The 20,824-nt window shown below is 35.0% G+C and overlaps 1 protein-coding gene across 2 annotated transcripts in view; it reads left to right on the top strand.

Moving 5' to 3' along the window:
- SNX29 (sorting nexin 29) overlaps positions 1-20,824 on the top strand; it is a 692,162-nt gene that overhangs the window by 617,685 nt on the left and 53,653 nt on the right. The window lies entirely within an intron of this gene.

Here is a 20,824-nt window from a genome sequence, read left to right on the forward strand (position 1 = left end):
TTATTATAATAATAATTATTATTGTTAATTGGACCTTTGCAACTGGTATAGTGTTTACCAGCTCTTCTCTGCTATAAGAGCTTTAGCAATGTGGTTTTAAGATCCTAAACTATAGTCTTAAATAACCTAAGATTCATTGTACTACTATACTACATTGTACCACTACTGGACTTTAGGATTTCATCTGTAGAGGGAATTCTCAGGTGAAGAACATTCTAGAAAAGTTGGTTGGCATCTTTTGTTCAGCTTTTAGACTTGGAGACTAAAAAGTGCTTTGGAATACTTGTAGCACTGAAGGTCAGGTGGCCCAACTAGAGTCACAGGTTGGTCAGTATATATCAGAAGTATCTCCTGAGTCTTTATTCACTAGATTGTGCTACCTTCAGTCATAATTGCCACTAATTTTTATCAAGATATGCTGTTAATTAAATGTCCAATTTAGCCTGTTGTGGAATTTCCAAAATTATATGAAATACTTTATTTTATTGTCTTTCATTGAAGTCCTTATTCCATAGGAGTCAGTGGATAAGTTTGCTTACATGAATAAGGTTGTATTTTGTCCCAAATTATTTGTGACATAAATGACTTATTTTTATGTTTCCCTAGGGCCAAACATTACAAACATAAAGCATTCCCAGTCATTTTTAAAATTTTATTTAGTTATTTGATATTGCTCCCCCCATTTTTACATTTGTTTTTAAAATTTTTGAGTTCTAGGTTCTCTCTTTTATCCCCAGTCACAAGTAAGTTATGCAAAACATTTCTATAAAAGTCAAGTTGTGAAAATAAACTATAGATCTCCCACCTTAATGAAAATAAAAATCCTCAAGAAAAATTAAATTTTAAAAAAAAGAGAGAACAAGACAGAAAGAAAGAGAGAATGCTTCAATCTGTATTTGGATGCAACCAGTTCTTTCTCTGGTTATGGATAGGATTTTTTATTATAAGTCCTTCAGAGTAGTTGTGGAAGATTGTACTGATTGTACTATTGAGAATAGCAAAGTCACTGATAGCTGGTCATCCCAGAACATTGCTATAACTTTGTATATAGTACATTTCACTTTTCTTGAGTTGATGGAGGATTTTCTAAGTGTTTTTTTTTTTTTTTCCTGAGAGCATCCTGCTCATCATTTCTCATAGAGCAGTAATGTTCCATCATAAACGTATACCATAGTTTGTTGAGCTATTTTCCAGTTGGGCCCCCTTCAATTTCCAAATTTTTAGCCTTGAGTAGAAAGTTACTATGAATATTTTTTGTACATACAGGTCATTTTCCTTTTTTAAAAAAAAATTTTTTTAACTGAACCTCTTTTGGTAGTTATTTTTTTAAAGGCACAAAATTAATATGTGAATCACCTTTTAGATAATCTGATTTTTTTTCTCCCCCTTTATATTTTGGTGAAATACAGTAATGGAAACAGTCAGTAAAATCCTATCTCAGTCCAAGAGCTAGACCATTATAAAGCATGTTCCCAAACTTTCTGAGATTTAAAAAAAAAAAAAAACAGGGAAAATTGTAGATGTTAATGTTTCTGATTAAAGCAACTCTAGTAATTTCTAGTACCTGTTTACCAAACATCATCCAGTTGAATTGTAAAAATTTTATGTTAATGTAAATATCTCTGCACGTTGTGTAATTTCAATTGTATTGGTTGCCATTAATCAGAGCTGAGGAAAAAACCATTTTGTGCCTGATTAACATAGAGAACATAAGGTTCAATTTCATGGGCTTATTTAAAAAAGAAATTCTGTGGGAGACTAGCAAATGAAATAATATTGATGTCAGAATTTTAACTAAATATTGGTCTATATTTCAGTTGCTACAGTAAAGCAGGTTTCCCCCCCCCCCCACCTCCCCTTGACTTTATTTATTCTTTCAAGTCATTTTTTTGAGGAAGAAGAAATTTAGAGATTGAAATATTCATATTGGCATAATAAAACTAGATTTGCAGCCAGGTTCCTTGGCATATCAGTGTTTTCTGAATGCAGGAGTTTTCTACCTGAAAGGAACTCTGTGTTTCTACAAACTATAATGGGTTATAGTTTGGGTTAGTCAGGTCTGAAAAGTTAACCATTTCTCATTGGCGAAATCAAGCAGGATAGAAATCTTGCCTAAGAAAACTACCTCCCAAAGACTTTATTATTATTGTAAATCTTAGCAAATTCCCTCTGTTATTTTTTTAGTTTAATCCAAGGTTACAGTGACTATTTTTTGTTAAAGAAAATTTTTAAATCTTTAATGACCAAACATATCATATTAATTCAGCACATTAATTACAAATTTAGCAAAATAAATATTACTCATAAAAATTTTCGTTCAGGTCTTATTCATGTTAACAAGAAAAATAGCTCTTACTGAAAAATAAGACGACAAAAAAGTGTACTAGTCCCAATTACTTTGAATTCTACTTTCTTTATGAAGCAGTCTGCATGAAAGGTCTTATCCTGAAAAAACAAACATAAGACCCTGTAGTGAACCCTTATGCTGAGCATTTTATGCTTTTAATTGTTCCTACCTTTTTTGTAATTAGAGGAACTGTGACCTGATACACTGAGGTTGCTGTCATAGAGTGTCACATATTTTGAAATTGCCTTAATGAAGAACTTATAAGAATTCATTTTGTGGCACTGGATTACACATGATAAAGTCTTGAATGATTTGTTGCTCCATCATTTAACAGGTTATTAAAATGTTTTTCAGCAAACTAATTCATCCTTGGGAAATGTATCATGTTATGCTGTTCCTTGAGGGGAAAATAGTTACAGGGATGGAAGAAAGAATAATGGAGGTCACAGCACAAATTCCCAACTAAGTTTTTCTGCAGAAAACTAAGTTGATTTTTTTTTCACTTCTGCTGCCACATTTATTCTTTAAGTTGTTAAATATATTTTATCAATATGTTCATTAGCTATACTATAATGTATACCATCTTAAACCATCATACGAGGTGAGTGATTGATTTGGAGTAACAATCTGACCTTAGTGTAAGCACTGCTATCTGAATTGGATGCAGAACTCAGTACTCAAGTCATGGGCCACAATATTTCTGTATCAGGAGATGAATGTTTACTATCTGGAGGGTAGAAAACTGAAAGGCATTGAAGTCTTTGCATTGTTCATTTAACCATTCTGAAAATATAGCTTTATTCTTCTATCTTTTTCATTATACAATTTCTATGATTGGAGTTTTGAAATACCGATTCCCCCAATTTCTAAACTCTCTTGATTATGCTAATGTTTTTTTGTATATTGCTTGAATAGGAATATTGATGATAGTTAAAACTCTTTCAGAAAATGTTTAGAATAATTTGGTCCACCATATCTCATATGAAGAATAGTCAAACCAGAGCCTTTCCCTACACAAAAATTCTACTGTTCCCCAAAGAACCAATTTGCTAGAGTCCTTCCTTCCTTCTGCCCTCTCTCCCTTTCTCCCTTCCCCCTCCCTCTCTTTCTTCCTTCCTTTCTCCCTCCCTCCCTCCCTCCTTCCCTTCCTCCCTCCCTCTCTCTTTCTCCCTCTCTTCCTTCCTTCCTTTCCTTCCTTTCTTCTCTCCCTCCTTCTTTCCTTCCTTCCTCCCTCACTCCCTTCCTCCCTTCCTTCCTTCCTTCCTCGCTCCCTCCTTCCCTTCCTCGCTCCCTCTTTCCTTCCTTCCTTCCCTTTCTTCCTTCCTTCCTTCCTTCCTTCCTTCCTTCCTTCCTTCCTTCCTTCCTTCCTTCCTTCCTTTCTTCCTTCCTTCCTTCCTTCCTTCCTTCCCTCCCTCCCTCTCTTCCTCTTTCCTTCCCTCCTTCCCTCCCAATAACAATGTAAAGTAACATATTAAATGGTATTTAGTTGTAAGAAGCATGGTGCTAGTATTTGGGGTTGCTATTTGAAAGGTAACAGAAAGTAGCATCTGATAACAATAATAATAATAACCTCTAGTAAACAGATCTTTAAAAATAAACTCCATACTTCATAGGAAATAATGACAATTTTTATATAGGTAAGTAATATATTTGCTCTTTTCTGATATCCATACATTTTTCCTATTCCTTAGGAATTCTCAAAGTATTTAATAATGTTCCCTCAATTTTGGTCTCTTGGTCTCTTCCTTCTCTGAACTTATTAGTACAATTTAATTAAGTTCTTGGCAGTGATTATTCAGATAGTAATAAACTCCTTAAAAGCTTCCTTTTTTTGGGGGGAGGGGGAAGGAAGTAGGTGAAGTGGAAGTCCAACCAAATTTCTTTTAATTCACAAATATGGTGCTAATACCTAAATCAGGAAGAATCAAAATAGAGAAAGAAAATCATAGGCCAATTTCTCTGATATGCAAAAATTATAAGTAAAATATTAGCAAAGAGATTACATCAATTTATCATTAGGATAATAGGCTATGAAGAGGTGTGATTTATACCAGTAATGCAGGACTGCATTCAATATTAGGGAATAGTATAATTGACCATATCAATAACAAAAACAATAGAAATCAAATCATTAATTCAGAAGATGTAGAAAAAAAGCTTTTGACAGGACTCATTTTTTGATAGGACTCATTCTTATTTAAAACACTAAAGAGCATAGGAATAAATGGAGCTTTCTTTAAATTGATAGGCAATGTCTTTCCAAAACTACTAGCAAAAAAGCTAGAAGCTTTCCCTATAAGATCAGGGTGAAACAAGGATGCTCATTATCATCACTATTATTCAATATTGTACTAGAATTAGCAATAACAGAAGAAAAAGAAATTGAAGGAATTAAGAGTCAGCAATGAGAAAACAAAATTATTACTCTTTGCAGATAAAATGATGGCATATGTAGAGAATTCTAAGAAAAAATTAAACTACTTGGAATAATTAACAACTTTAGCAAATTCACAGTATACAAATTTGATAAATTCACATAAATTGTAAACATTTCTGTATATTACCATGAAAGCCCAACAGTAAGAGATAGAAAGAAAAATTCCATGTAAAATAACTGTAGAAAATATAAAATACTTGGAAATCTACTTGCCAAGAAAAAACCAGGAACTATTAAGACAATTACCAATCAATTTGGAAAAATATAAATTACTTATTGGTAGATGAAACTAATATAATCAAAATGATAATTCTATGTAAATTAATTTACTTATTTAGTATCATACCAGTCAAACTACCAAAATTATTTTATAGAGCTGGGGAAAAAAAAGAATTCATCTAAAAGAACAAAAGGTCAAAAATATCAAAGAAATTAATGAAAAATATATTAAAAGAAAGGTGGTTTAGCTGTACCATATTCATAACTATATTATAAAGCAGCAATCATCAGAACTATTTGGCATGACTAAGAAATAGAGTGCTGGATCAGTGGAATAGATTAGGTATACAAGACACAGTAATAAATGATTATAGTAATCTGTTATTTGATAAACCTATAGATTCCAGCTTCTGGGGTAAGAACTCATTATTAGACAAAAACTGCTCAAAAAAATGGAAAATAGTATTGCAGAAACCAGGCATAGACCAACATCTCATACCCTTTTGCCAAGATAAAGTCAAAATGAGTATATGATTTAGCTATAAAGGGTATTACCATAAACAAACTAGTAAATCAAGGAATAGTTTACCTGTAAGATCTATGAAGAAAGGAATAATTTATGATCAAACAAGAGATAGGGAACATTACAAAATGCAAAATGGATAATTTTGTTACATTAAATTAAAAAGTTTTTTGCATAAACAAAATCAATGCAGCCGAGATGAGAAGGAAAGCATGAAAGCTGGGAAACAATTTTTATAGCAAATATTTCTGATAAAAGCCTTACTTTTAAAATATATAAAAAATGAGTGAAATTGATAAGCATGTAAGTCATTCCCCAAAAAATAAATGGTCAAAGGATATAAGGCATTTTTCAGATAAAAGAATTTAAAGCTATTTGTAGTCATACAAAAGTGCTCTAAATTGATTAGAGAAATGTAAATTAAAATAACTCTGAGGTACTATCTCACATCTATCAGATTGGTTTATATGACAGAAAAGGAAAATAATAAATGTTGGAAAAGATTTGGGGAAATTGAGACACTGATGCATTGTTGGTAGAGTTGTGAACTAATCCAAATACTCTAAAGAGCAGTTTGGAAATATGCCCAAAGGGCAATCAAAATGTGTGTTTATTTACCTTGAAACAGTAATACCACTACTAGGCTTAGTGGTTTCTTAAAAGATTTCTTTTAAAATTCTTAGATTTCTTTTTTTTTTTTTAATTTTTTATTTAATAATTACTTTATATTGACAGAATCCATGCCAGGGTAATTTTTTTTTTTTTTTACAACATTATCCTTTGCACTCGTTTCTGTTCCAATTTTTTTCCCCTCCCTCCCTCCACCCCCTGCCCTAGATGGCAAGCAGTCCTTTATATGTTGGATATGTTGCAGTATATCCTAGATACAATATATGTTTGCAGAACCAAACAGTTCTCTTGTTGCATAGGGAGAATTGGATTCAGAAGGTATAAATAACCCAGGAAGAAAAACAAAAATGCAGATAGTTCACATTCGTTTCCCAGTGTTCTTTCTTTGGGTGTAGCTGCTTTTGTCCGTCTCTCGGGACCTGGCCGCTCCCCCTTCTCCCCCCCCCCCCCCAGTGACTCAGCACGCTCTGGGATCTCAGACCACAGGCGCAACATAGTCCTGCTAGTGCCTCACTGCTGCCTCCTGCAGTCTGTAGAGGAAGCTCGGTAACACACCCAGCCCCTCTCCCAAAGAAAGACTCCACTTTTTTCTGTTTTTCTTTGCTAGTTTGTCTCTGATTATTAGACAGAATGAGCAAGAAGCTGAAGAGGACTTTAACCCTTGACAGCTTCTATACAGATAGAGAGCAGACTCTAAATCCTGAGGAGACTAAAAACAGACAGTCCCCAGGTGAATCCCCAAAGGAGGAGATCATCTGTTCCTCAGCACAGATGAACCTCATAGAAGTGATTAAAAAGGCTCTCACAAGGGAGCTAGAAGAAAAATGGGGAAAGCAGAGTGAGGCTTGGCAAAAGGAGAGGGAAGTTTGGGAAAAGGAGAGGGAGGCTTGGCAAAAGAGCCTGGAGAAAGTTAAAGAGAGAGTGGATAAAGAAGTAAAATCCTTGAAAAATAGGATTAGTGAACTGGAAAACAAAATTGGCGAAATGGAAAAAAATTCCACAGAACAAAAGAACTCAATGGGACAATTAGAAAAAGATTTTTAAAAAGTGAGTGAAGAAAATACTTCACTGAAAATCAGAATTGAACAATTGGAATTGAATGACTCGAGGAGACAAGAAGAATCAGTCAAGCAAATCCAAAAAAATCAAACAATGGAAAAGAATGTGAAATACCTTCTGGGGAAGACAACAGACCTGGAAAACAGATCCAGGAGAGACAATCTGAGAATCATTGGACTTCCAGAAAAACATGATGAAAAAAAGAGCCTGGACACTATTTTCCAGGAAATTATCAAAGAGAACTGCCCAAAAGTCATAGGAACAGAGGAAAAAATAAACATTGAAAGGATTCATCGATCACCCACTGAAAGGGATCCTAAAATCAAAACACCAAGGAATATAGTGTCCAAATGCCAGAACCCTCAGATGAAAGAAAAAATATTGCAAGCAGCTAGAAAAACCCAATTCAAGCATCAAGGAGCCACAATAAGGATCACCCAGGATCTGGCAGCATCCACATTAAAAGATCGAAGGGCCTGGAATATGATATTCCGAAAGGCTAAGGAACTTGGTATGCAACCAAAAATAACTTACCCAGCGAGAATGAGCATCTTTTTTCCAGGGAAGAAGATGGACATTCAACGAAGTAAGCGAATTTCATCTATTTCTGATGAAAAAGCCAGAACTTAACAAAAAGTTTGATCTACAAATATAGAACTCAAGAGAAATCTAAAAAGGTAAAGATTAATCTTGGGAACTATATTTCGACTATATAGATGTATAAAGAATACATGTATACCTTGTTCTAGAAATTGATGTGGAAAGGACATTGTACCAGAAAAAGGGTAAAGTGGGGGTAGTACATCTCATGAAGAGGCATAGGAAACCTATTATATCTGAGAGAAAGAATGGAGGGGGATGAATATAGTGGGTATCTTACTGCCTTCAGAATTGGCTTTAAGTGAAAAATCTTAAGACATATTCAATCTATGGTGAAACTTCTCCCACCTCATTGAAAAGTGAGAAGGGAAAAGTGAAAGGGGAAGGAATAAGCTAAGCGGAAGGGAATACGGAAACTGGGAGGGAAAGGGGTAAGATAGGGGGAGGAACTCTAAGGCGGGGAGAGGGATACTAAAAAGGGAGAGCTGTGAGAAGCAAGTGGTGCTCACAAGCTTAATACTGGGAAAGGGGGAAAGGGGAAAGAAGGGAGAAAAGCATAAACCGGGGTTAACAAGATGGCAAGTAATACAGAATTGGTCATTCTAACCATAAATGTGAATGGGGTAAACTCCCCCATAAAGAGGAAATGGTTAGCAGAATGGATTAAAAGCCAGAATCCTACAATATGTTGTTTACAGGAAACACACCTGAAGCGGGGAGATACGTGCAGGTTAAAGGTAAAAGGTTGGAGCAAAATCTACTATGCTTCAGGTGAAGTCAAAAAAGCAGGGATAGTCATCCTGATCTCAGATCAAGCTAAAGCAAAAATTGATCTAATTAAAAGAGATAAGGAAGGGCACTATATCTTGCTAAAGGGTAGCATGGATAATGAAGCACTATCTATATTAAACATATATGCACCAAGTGGTGTAGCATCTAAATTCTTAAAAGAGAAATTAAGAGAGCTGCAAGAAGAAATAGACAGTAAAACTATAATAGTGGGAGATCTTAGATTTCTTAAAAAAGGGAAAAGGACTTAAATATAAAAAAGATTTATAGCAATTCTTTATGTAGTAGCAAAGAGGGGATATCTATCAAATAGGGAATGGCTGAACAAGTTATGATATATGAATATAATGGAATACTATTATGTGTTGGAATCTTTACAAACTGCTAACTAATTAGAGTCGATCTAATCTTACAAGAAGATGTTTTGGGCAGAACCTGAAACAAGGTACTAAGTAGAACTAATTAATACAAGGCTTGTGTTCACACCTTTACTCATTGGAGTTCACAGGTATGCCAGCTTCACAAAGTAAACTTTGTAACTTCAAGGGAGTTCACACCTCCCTTGAAGCTCTTTGGGCCAGAGAGCACTATGGGAGAAAACCCACAATCCCTCTCTTGAAGGAGCATAAATAGAGCTTCAATGGGCCAGTCAAAGAAGTTTCAGAGTGAAGAAGTGATTTCAGCAGAGTTACGCCAGAAGCCCTCTCTCTGAGGCAAGGCAAGAGAGAAGTTTTGAGAAGAAAAAGCTCACCACATTTTGGCGCCCGAACAGGGACCCCACACCTGAACCCCAACATTTTGGTGCCCAACATGGGGCTAACAGACCCCTCTCAATTCTCAAACAGACCTCTCAGTGGATTTCAGTGGAAAAGCTACAATCCTGATTCAAGTGGAAAAGCCTCTGATCCTGATCCAGTGGAAAAGTCTTCTTCAACCCAGAAATTAGAGTGAGTACAACAAAGAAATTTTGTTAGAAGAGTTAAAGCAGAATTTCAGCTAAGATGGGACAGATATTTAGAAAACAGCCTGTTTCTGTTCAAGGAAAATGTTTAGAGAGCATTGTCAAAATTATGGAAAGCCAAGGTTTAATTATAAGTTTACAGCAAATCACTGAACTTCTACAAACTGTAAAGGACATATGTCCTTGTTTCTCTCTTGATAAGGAATTAGATCTAAACGAATGGAAATTGGTTGGAGAGGATCTTTGTCAATTCTATAATAAAAATGGGCCTAACTCAATAATTAATACATATAATGTAATACAATTGGCTATAAGAAGTTATTTAAGTGATAGAATGATGAAAAGGAAAGTACAGGAGGAAGAAGTACCAACTTTACTAGGTGAAAAGGAGGACGAATCAGATGAGAATGGAGTTAATTACAATTCTGAGTGTGATACTTCACAGCAAGAGGAATTAGGTGATTCCACATCTCATGACCCTCCCCCCTCAATTAACCCTTCATGGGTGGAACAAGGGGGAGGGAGAGAGACAGAAACACAGTCAGCTTCTCCTGTAAAGCAGAATTTAACAAGATTAGAAAAAGCATTAATTAAAGCAAAAAATGAAGGAGAAGATATATCTGATTTTATAAATGCATATCCTGTGATTGAAGAGCTCAACTCCTCAGGTCAAAAAGGGAGAAGATACACTCCTTTTAATTTGGAAAAAATTAAAGATTTGAAAAAGGGTTGCACTCTTTATGGGGCTACATCATCTTATGTGAAGATGTTACTGGATAATTTGTCTTATGAAATCCTAACCCCAAATGACTGGAAATCCATAGCAAAAACATGTCTAGAACTGGGACAAAATTTATTGTGGCTTTCAGAGTTTCATGAATTATGTAGGATTCAAGCCCAACGCAATAGGCAAACAGGAGCTATTGTACAAGTTGCTTTTGACCAACTAGCTGGTGAAGGTCAGTATGCAGAGAGTTCAGAACAGATTTATTATCCCATAACAGTGTATGAGCAAATTTCTAAGGCTGCAATAAAAGCTTGGAGTTCTCTCCCTGGACAGAAAGATGGAAATAATGCTTTCACAAAAATAGAGCAAGGTCCCAATGAACCTTTTGCAGATTTTGTGGGACGTTTGCAAACAGCTGTAATAAGAACCATTGGAGATAATGCTGCCACAGAAATAATGACTAGACATTTGGCTAAGGAAAATGCCAATGAGGTTTGCAAAAGAATTATATGGGGGCTAGACAAAGATGCTTCTTTGGAGGAGATCATTAGACCCTATGCCACAGTGGGCACAAATGCTTATTATACCCAAACTATGATGAATATGGGAAGACAGGGTCCCTCTTGGCAAGGGACTTCTAGAGAAATTCGTCGATGTTTTCAGTGTGGAAAAGTTGGACATTTGAGAACCCAATGTAGAAATGGAGATAGAGTGAGAAGACAGGGTGAGAGAAAACCCAAAACCCCATGTCCAAAATGTAACCGAGCTTTCACTGGGCCTCTAAATGTATATTGACCCAGAGGAATGAGAGGCAGGACCCAGCTCCAAAGTATCAATCAAAGGACAGGTGGGGCATGATAGCAGCTGAGGTTACACCCAGAGAGATTTTAGAAATTCAGGACTTTGATGTCATCAACCAACAGAAAAGCAATCAGGATTACAGTTGGGGAGAATACAACCCTTTTAAGACAACAAGGCAATATCCAGTGCAAATGGCTCCAATGTAATTACCAGATGATGAGGAGAAATCCCAAATTTGGTAAATAGAAGGGAATTAGGTTAACTGCTTGGGGAAGAGGATCTGCTTATATTTCCACAGATGGAGAGTCAGATGGCTGACAATGAGACTGTTAAAAGGACTCTTAAAATCTTCAAGAATCATTGGATTTCCTAACACAAGATGAAACTGTTTTAGTTCTTGAAAAACCAGCAAAAATCATTGGATTCCTTAAGATGAAAAATTGTTGATGAGACTTTTTGCAGTACTTCAGAGCTTACAGGAATTATTAGATTCCTGGCACATGAACTAATGGACAATGGATTGCTTATGGACTATTTCTAGGACTTATGGACATGTGTAAATTTTCAGGTTGATTCATGTTGTTACATTACTACTAGCCTGTGTTATATTGCTATGTGCTTATGTAAATTATGTGTAATGCCTCCCATATTGATGGATTTATGTATACCATGTATATCTGTTACAAAGTTCTGGCCCATATCGATGGATTTATGTATACCCCTTCAGAAACCCGTTAATCTAATTTGACTTCCTATTTCCTTTGGTGTGTTCATCTCCCTTCCTGAGGTGTCAGGAAAGGCGTGATCACCTTTTTTGGGGGTTTGCACCTCCTTGAGAAATCAGGGAGGTCATGACCATCCTATGTTCCAAAAACAAAAGAAAGGGGGGGATGTTGGAATCTTTACAAACTGCTAACTAATTAGAGTTGATCTAATCTTACAAGAAGATGTTTTGGGCAGAACCTGAAACAAGGTACTAAGTAGAACTAATTAATACAAGGCTTGTGTTCACACCTTTACTCATTGGAGTTCACAAATATGCCAGCTTCACAAAGTAAACTTTGTAACTTCAAGGGAGTTCACCCCTCCCTTGAAGCTCTTTGGGCCAGAGAGCACTATGGGAGAAAACCCACAATCCCTCTCTTGAAGGAGCATAAATAGAGCTTCAATGGGCCAGTCAAAGAAGTTTCAGAGTGAAGAAGCTACAAGTCGAGATTTCAGCAGAGTTACGCCAGAAGCCCTCTCTCTGAGGCAAGGCAAGAGAGAAGTTTTGAGAAGAAAAAGCTCACCACAATTATGCTATAAGAAATGATGAGCAGGCAGATTTCAGAAAAACCTTGACTTACAGGAACTGTTGCTGAGTGAAGTGATCAGAGCTGAGTACATTTTGCATAATAGCAATATTGTCTGATGATCAACTATAATAGACTAGTTCTCAACAATACAATGATTTAAGAAGTCCTAAAGACTCATGATGAAAACTGTTATCCATATTCAGAAAAAAGAACTATAGACTCTGAATGCAGATCAAAGCATACTATTTCTCTCCCTCTCCCTCTCCCTTTCTCTCTCCCTCTTCCTCTTCTTCTTCCTGTCTCTCTTCCTCACCCTCTCCCTCTTTCTCTTCCTCTCCCTCTTCCTTTCCCTCTCCTTCTCTCTCCTCTTCTCCCCTCCCTCTCAGCCTCCTTTCCTCCCTGTCTCTCTCCTTCCCTCCTCGCATCTCTTTTTCCTTCCCTCCCTCTTTTTCTCTTTGTGTTTTGTTCTTTGTGGCTATTTCCTTTTGTTTTTGTTTCTTTTTTCACAACATGACTAATATAGAAATATATTTATATGATTGCACACATATAACCTTTATCAGATTACTTGTCATCTTAAAGAGGGGGTGTAGAAGGGAAGGAAGAAGACAAAAATTAGAACTCAAAATTGTATAAAAATGAATTTTAAAAACTATCTTTACATATAATTGGAAAAAATAAAATACTATTTTTTAAAAGAAAAAATGAAACACAAAATATTATAAATATTCAATATACTAGGAAATTTGTACATTGACTATTGGTATTATAACTTCTTTATTTTGGTGAAATGAACATCCATAGCAATAAATAATAAAAGTAGTAGTACCTATATAGCACTTTAAGGTTTACGAAGCACTTTACAATTATTATCTCATTGGGAGGTAGATGCTATTATTATCTTCCTTTTACAAATAAGAAAACTGAGGTAAACAGAGGGTTGAACTCAGGTCTTCTGATTCTAGGTCCTGTACTATCTAGTTGCATGACTTGCAAAATGTTGGTAGAGATTCTGTACAGAAGCACACTTGTTGATGTCCTTAGAAACATATGTGGTAAACTTCTATAGCCCTTATTTTCTGTACTATTCATTTGAGAAATAAGCACTCTTTTTTGGTGTCATTGTGTGTGTATATGTTTGATTTTTCCAAATAGATTGTATATTCCCAGAAGTCAGGGACTGTATGTACCTTTATACTTCCTTGTATAGCTCTATGGTGTCTATTATAGTTCCTTACAGAGAATAAGGTACATAATATTATTAATTGAATCATCAAATTAGTGCTTCTGCAGCATCCACTACCTAGGAGGGACTGTGGTTATATTTCTTTTTTCTCCAAATTGAACCACATTTGGAAGCAGTACACATTATTAATAGTGGGCCTATGGATTGCAAGTGAAATTAAATATGCTTGCCTAGAGGGTCAGGAGCAGAAGGAGATTTTAATCACAGGAATATACTCTTCCTAAACATATGTGCAGTGATCATTACAAAGCTGCAAGCATCTGGCCCTGCCCTTTGGTCTGACCAGTGTCACAGCGAAAAGACGGTACCTTGGAACATGATACAGCATTGCTTTGTGTTTTTGCACATCCTTATGAGGAGGTTAATAAAGCTACACATTGTTTAACAATGGTGGAAAATGTAGACTATTTGGAAACTTTTATCAGCTTGAAGAACTGAGAAATTAACACTTAATCCCAGAGTATTAAGAATAGCAAACCAACTTGGCTGGAGATCAGGTGAACAGGTGGCAAAGCACAGCTGCTGTGATAGGCAGGTTTAACCTTGTCAGTAGGGAAACTGCTAAGAACAAGTTATTGATGGCAGCAAAGGGGAAGCTGTACCCTAACAAGCACCAAATAATTTGTCATGCATTTAAGATGTAACTTGATAAGATATGCTGCTCTGCATAGAAACATGAATCAATAGTTCATGTTGGGTAGGAAATGTCTCTCTCAGAAGTAATTGGTTTTAAAAGGCTTGGCAGCTTGCTGAGGCTAAAGTGGATTGTTTATTGGTTTTAATAGGGATTATTTCATTGTGGAATGTTTCATTCATTCTGCTGATTAGTATTTCATGCAATTTGGGGCTTCTGTTCTAGAAGGTCAGAGGTGGTGCAGCTTGATTAGCAGACAAACTGCCAATTGTGTTGCTGGTCCAATGAGCAAAGACTCTATTAGGAAACACATCACCCAATTGATGCCTTTTGGAATTCGAGGAGATCCTCATTGTTTCCATGTAGCATGTTGTTAGAAATCATTTGATATAGTTTTCCTGTGGAGAAAAAATTGGCAAAGGTTTTTTGGCCAAAATCTTTCCTTTGTTCAGAAATTCTTATTGCTTTTCAATAGAATAAGAATGTTTCTAGGATTCTCTTTATTCTTTGGATTTTTTTCTTTTGTCATTTATGCTAGCTATTGAGAAAAGCTTAGCCGTTCTGTTACCAAAAACAAAAATGAAAAAACAACCACCACCAACCCTAAGTTTTTGAGTCTGTTTACCAATTTTTTTATATAAATTGTAAGCTGACCTTAGAACTTAATTCATTTTTAAGGAAGTTCAGCTGAAGATATCAAAAATTAAAAATAAATATGCTCTCCCTTACTGGTTCTATTTAAAATAAAAAAATCTGCCCACAAGTTAATTTTTAAATCCAGAAGCAATAACTATGAAAAAATGAATTCACACTTTCCCAGACATGCTCTCTCATTTCTGCTTGGCCCCATAATGCAGGGAATGTCTTATATGAAGTTCTAGGCTGGATCTAGGTAATTGTAAAACTGGATTAAATTGTGATTCTTTGGAATTTGGTACTCAAGTTTTTCTTGCTCTCCAGAATGCACCATCAACTTTGTTATATATCTCTATCTCTATCTATCGATATACGCAATCAACACACATTCTCTCTCTCTCTCTCTCTCTCTCTCTCTCTCTCTCTCTCTCTCTCTCTCTCTCTCTCTCTCTCTCTCTCTCTCTCTCTCTCTCTCTCTCTCTCACACACACACACACACACACACACACACACACACACACTTTTCTATATATGTCTCTTGTCTGGCTGTGAAAGTGTAACTATGTTTTATATAAAGTGGAATTGTGCCTTTTAAAACCTGAATTTTATAGGTTGCTGTCCTAGGTCCTGCCCAAAGCTCTTAAATCACTGCAACATTCTTGTTTAAAATATTCTCAAAGAATCATAGAATGTTAAGAGTTATAGGGAACCTTAGTTGAACTTAACCTAGGGATAAGATGTAATTCAGGAATATAAAATGCTTGTCCAATTCAACTCTTTTGCTTTACAACTCAAAAACTAAATCCTAGTAATTGCAGAAAGGCTATAAAATGAGTCTGAACAAAGTTTTAAAGCTTTGGCAATTCAGCAGGATTAAATTTGCTTTAGCAAAAGAGTATTAGGCATCCAGCCATATATTTCTGTCATTTTATCACATAAAGCTTAGAACCTTTCTAATACTTTAAAAATATGTTCTACAGACATTTATTGAGAACCTACCCTTTGCAAGGCCCATTGCTATGAAGGATATGGAGCATGAACCTATCCTTCAGAATACTAAGGCTAGTAGGAAATTTAAGGTGATCCTAATATAATTGATGTGAAACCATGTGACCTATTCCAAAAAAGAGCTATCAGAGTTCTATGGGAGTTTAAACTATGTTTAAAATAGAGCAAATAAGATACTTATCTGGGAACTGTCTTAGAAAATATTATTCAGAAAAAAAAAACAGCTAATGAATTAATGAATAAGAATCCATATTTTTACCTTTTAAAATTTTTAAATAGGGATATGTTCTGTGATAAAACTGTGTTTTTTTTTTTTCTTACCAGGGTATTCTAGTAATTTAGGTAGAGAAACTACTTCCTTGACAAGTAGGTCATTCCCTCAGTGCTTTGTGCTAAGCTTTATCTGACGAATTGTGTATTGGAGGGACAGACCCTATTTATTTTGTGTGTTGTGTATTGAAGGGAGAAATCCTCAAAACTGCCAAAATGACTTTTGAATTCCTTGGGATTATATCAGGAGCTTGGATTATGAAGACAAAGATAGAGGGAAAAAAAGAATTCAGTGGAAAACTGTTGCTTCTAAAAAAAAAAAAAAACAACCCAAATACCATGAATTTTAAAGAAAATTTGTAGAAGATAGAGATATGGATATCTCTGTATGATAGTTATTTCCTTTCTTTTAGTCAAGTGGAGTTGTGAGTATGCAGCTCTGTGATATGAAAAGGTATTCCTTAGCCACTGACTGAAGTGGAGGCAAATCAAATTCAGAGCAGTTATTTTTCAAGCTGGGTGGGTTAGAGTATTACCTAAGGAATGCTAATTCTAGTTGAACTTAACCTAGGGATAAGATGTAATTCACCAATATAAAATGCATATTTTATATTTTGTATTTGGTTTAAAAATTATTTCATTTTACATATGTGGAGTTATAGGCTTGTAAAAAATAAGGATGCACAAATAAGATATAAAGATATATTAGACTTTTTGCCCAAGAGCCTTACTTATTTTTTGCTTGTAAAAGAAAAAATCATATTTTTTCCAGTTTTGACAAGAGCATTCAGTGGACTTTTAAGTAAAGAAGTACAATGTTTTAGGCAGATTAACAATAATAAAAATAATACTTTTCCTCCAAAGGGTTATTAGTAATTTCACAAACATTATATATTATCTGCCTTCCAGTGCCATTCTTTAAAATATTGGGTTGAGGCAATGTGATATAGTGAGATGAGCACTACATTTTAAGAGAGGTTCTGGGTTCAATTCCCATATTTGATTTTCATTACCTTTATGACTTTGGGCATTTAACTTTTGAGTCTACAGTCATCTGTAAAATGCCTTGCATTAGATTACCTCTGGAATATTTTTTAGCTCTAAATTTGTAAAATTCTAATATAAAATAAAACATCCACAGTTTTCAGTCACCATTCTTTTTTATATCAAACAAAAATCAAAGCATATTATGCTTAGAGATTCCATGAAGACAAAAAAAAATTAGGAATTAGAGTCAACTTCTGACTTTTATTGGTTCTGTGATGTTCAGTTCTTTATGTGCCCTCTCAGTAGCTCCTGTCTGTTCTCTAAGCCTATAACTTCCATAGCAGTTGGTAAAGGGAATTTCCTTACTGAAATGTCTCTTCACAGACCTGGGTTCTTTAAGAATAGAAATCCTTGGGGTTTCTAGAAACCAAGAATTTTTTATGTATGTAATACATAAAAATGCATAGATGTGTCATAAAGTAACACACCTAAGTAGTATGTTACCCCTGGCCTTCTAGGACTTTCTTTTCAATGCTTTGTACATGTAACTACAGGCCTGTTTTGCATTTCATACTTCTTGTTGGTTGTTCTAGGCATGTTGCTCCCTTTCTATCTATCCAGTCGTCTTATTTCCCTTCACAGGCTTAGGTGGCATAGTAGATAGAGCACTAAACCTAGAGTCAGGAAGATTTGAGTGCTATTCCAGCTAGTCACTTAACCTCTCTGGCCCAATTTCTTCAACTGAGGATCAAATGATATAATTTTTGTAAAACACTTAGTACAGTGCTGGCCACATAGTAGGCATTAATACAAATGCTAGTTATTTTTCTCCATCAGATCAAGATCTCCTTGAGATAAGGGACTTTCTTATGTCTTTTTTGGGGGGGTATCCCCAATATTTACCATAATCTAGTCCCTGGCACGTAGTAGCCACTGATTGATCATATGTATGCTACAAATTCAGTAACACTAGTCTCTGCAGTTCCTAGAACAAGATACTCTCTCAGCTTCATGCATTTCCTCTGTCTGTCCTCCATGCCTAGAATGTTTTCCTTCTTCATCACTTTCTCTAGTTTTCCCTTACTTCCTTCATATCTCTCCAAAAATCTGATCTTCTGCCAGAAGCTATTTCTAGTTCCCTTTAAATGCTAGTGTTTTCCCTGTGAGATATGCAATTTACTTTTAAGATCAATATTATATGTAGTTGTTTGCATATTGTCTCTTTGATTAGAATGTGAACTCCTTTTGGGCAGGGATGATTTTTGCCTTTCTCTGGATTTGCAGCACTTAACCACATAGAGCCTGACATATAGCAAGCATTTAATAAAAACTTGTTACCTCACTGGGTTCAGATTCCTCCTTTACAAAATGAATGGTTGCTCTGTGTGACCTCTAAATCCCCCTCTAGATCAAATATATATGAAACATTTATGAAATAAATGCCTCTCACAATAGTCCTCTGATTGGTTTGGGAAGAGTTGATGCTAGTATCCTTTTAGAAAGACTCACTCCTTAGGTTTTGCTTCATCCTGACTGGTTTTCATTTGGATAAGCAGAGGCCTAGACACAAGTCAATTCAGAGTGAGTGTATGAGTGAATATGTATATACATACATACATATATAAATATAAAAAAATATATATATAATTGCACTGACGTATTTTATTTAAAAAGCATTTAGAAACCTAATTGTTTTGTTACTTCAAAATCAGCACTTCAACACTCAGAGAAGCTAGCATGATAGCTAGAATGGTAGTTCTTTGTACTATAATTTTGGTGATCAAAGCATCTACTTTACTTATTCCATAGAATACATTTATGTGTAGGAATTATATTCACATCCCCAACTAGTTTTCTTAATATGGGCACTTGCTCATAGTCATCATTTATTTTTAGAAATGTATTTTCAATCTATTTTTGGTGAGTCAAGTTTCTTGTAAAATATTAACTATGACAAACCAATGTAGTGGTGAGGTTGCAGTAATATGTGCTTTGATTGAGTCTGTCATAATTTCTCAGGGTGTCATTGTATCTAAGAATTTCTGCTGAAAAATTTCATGAAAGCAGCAAGGACCATGTTTGGACTTGGAAGATAAATTCCCAGGACAGAAATAAGCATCTCATTGTTCTACTTAGAGAATTTGCTTCCCTTTTCTATTCATAAGGAAGCATTATTCAATTTAGTTCTCAACAAACATCTATTTAGCACTTGCTAGGTGTAAGGCATTGTCCCAAGTTCTGGGTCTACAAAGATTTTTATGATGTGGATTCTATTTTTGAGATGCTAAGAGCTTAATGAGGAAAATTATATCTATACTTAGACACATACAAGCACACATACATATATAGACACACAATTATCTTAGAGGAGAGAATATGGTAAGCACAAAGGAAAAGTTTAGGTAAAATATCAGAAAAAACTTTTACATTTTCTGACAATTTATTTTATGAATAAGAAGAATGAACAATCATAATTATGTACATATAATTGTACTTATAATGTACATACAACAATACATAATATGTACAAGCCATAGCATCAATATGTAAAGTTATGGACTAATTTTAGAAAGGAAGTTTACTTCACACCAACATAACTGAGAAAGCTCAATATACAGATATTTTGAAGTAAATGATCAAAGTTGTGCAATAATAATCATATGACCAACAACATAGCTGATATCAAGCTTTTTTATATTTGAAGAGCCCAGTTTTAATGTTCACTTTATTATCAAATCTTCTCTTGGATTTTAGGTGACCCATATATTTGTGGGCACTCGTGCAACTTCTTTTCTTGGACATTCTGCATTAGGTCCCCTCCCCCCCTTTTTTTTTGTAGATTTGCTTCTCAGGTTCCAAATAGAATGCTTAGAAGTTCTTGCTACAGTTTTTTACAAAAGATATCTTCATACAAGTTAGTAGAATCTCTCAAATTTTACTTCTCCAGTTATTAGTTCATATTTTGGAAACTAGTTCAAACCTTATGGTTCTGATTTTATTAATAGTGGAAGTATAAGAAGAACATCAAATTAAGAACCCACAGTTGACTTGAAACTTCAGAGAATTTAGGTTTGCTCATACCTCAGTAGAATCATTTACATTTGTGCTAGATACTTTTCTGATCCTGTTGCTTTCTCAAAAATTTTCCACTCCTATTAATTTCAATTTCTTTCAGAAGATCATTTACTATTAAGAGTCTAACCCTATCTATTAAATATTAAATATATAGGCAACAACACTCTTTGCAGATAGTGGCTCTCCACCTCAAGGTTCAATAATTACATAAATGCATTTACTTACAAGAGACTGACTTTTCTCCAATTATAACTCAAAACTTGGGAAATACACTGTTATTAATTCCCAGTTGTATACTGAGAAAAGGGTATAAATGAGTTGCCTATAGTCAAACAAGTTATGTTGGGAGCCATATGTAAATGGAATATATATTGCTCAGATGTAATTTTTATTAAGATGACCTCTCTCCTCTTGCCTCCAATTTATTTCATTCCCAATCCACAAGAAATATCTGTGTTAGAAGGCTATTTTGCAACTCCTTCAAATTTATGATTCATAGCTGTGGAGGCTCTCAGAGAATTGACCTGCCCTTTCACCTAGGCATGGTCCTTAACAATTCCCAATTTTTTGTTTTATGGAA

This window comes from Antechinus flavipes, chromosome 1 (genome assembly GCF_016432865.1).
Source record: "Antechinus flavipes isolate AdamAnt ecotype Samford, QLD, Australia chromosome 1, AdamAnt_v2, whole genome shotgun sequence".
NCBI lineage: Eukaryota > Metazoa > Chordata > Mammalia > Dasyuromorphia > Dasyuridae > Antechinus > Antechinus flavipes.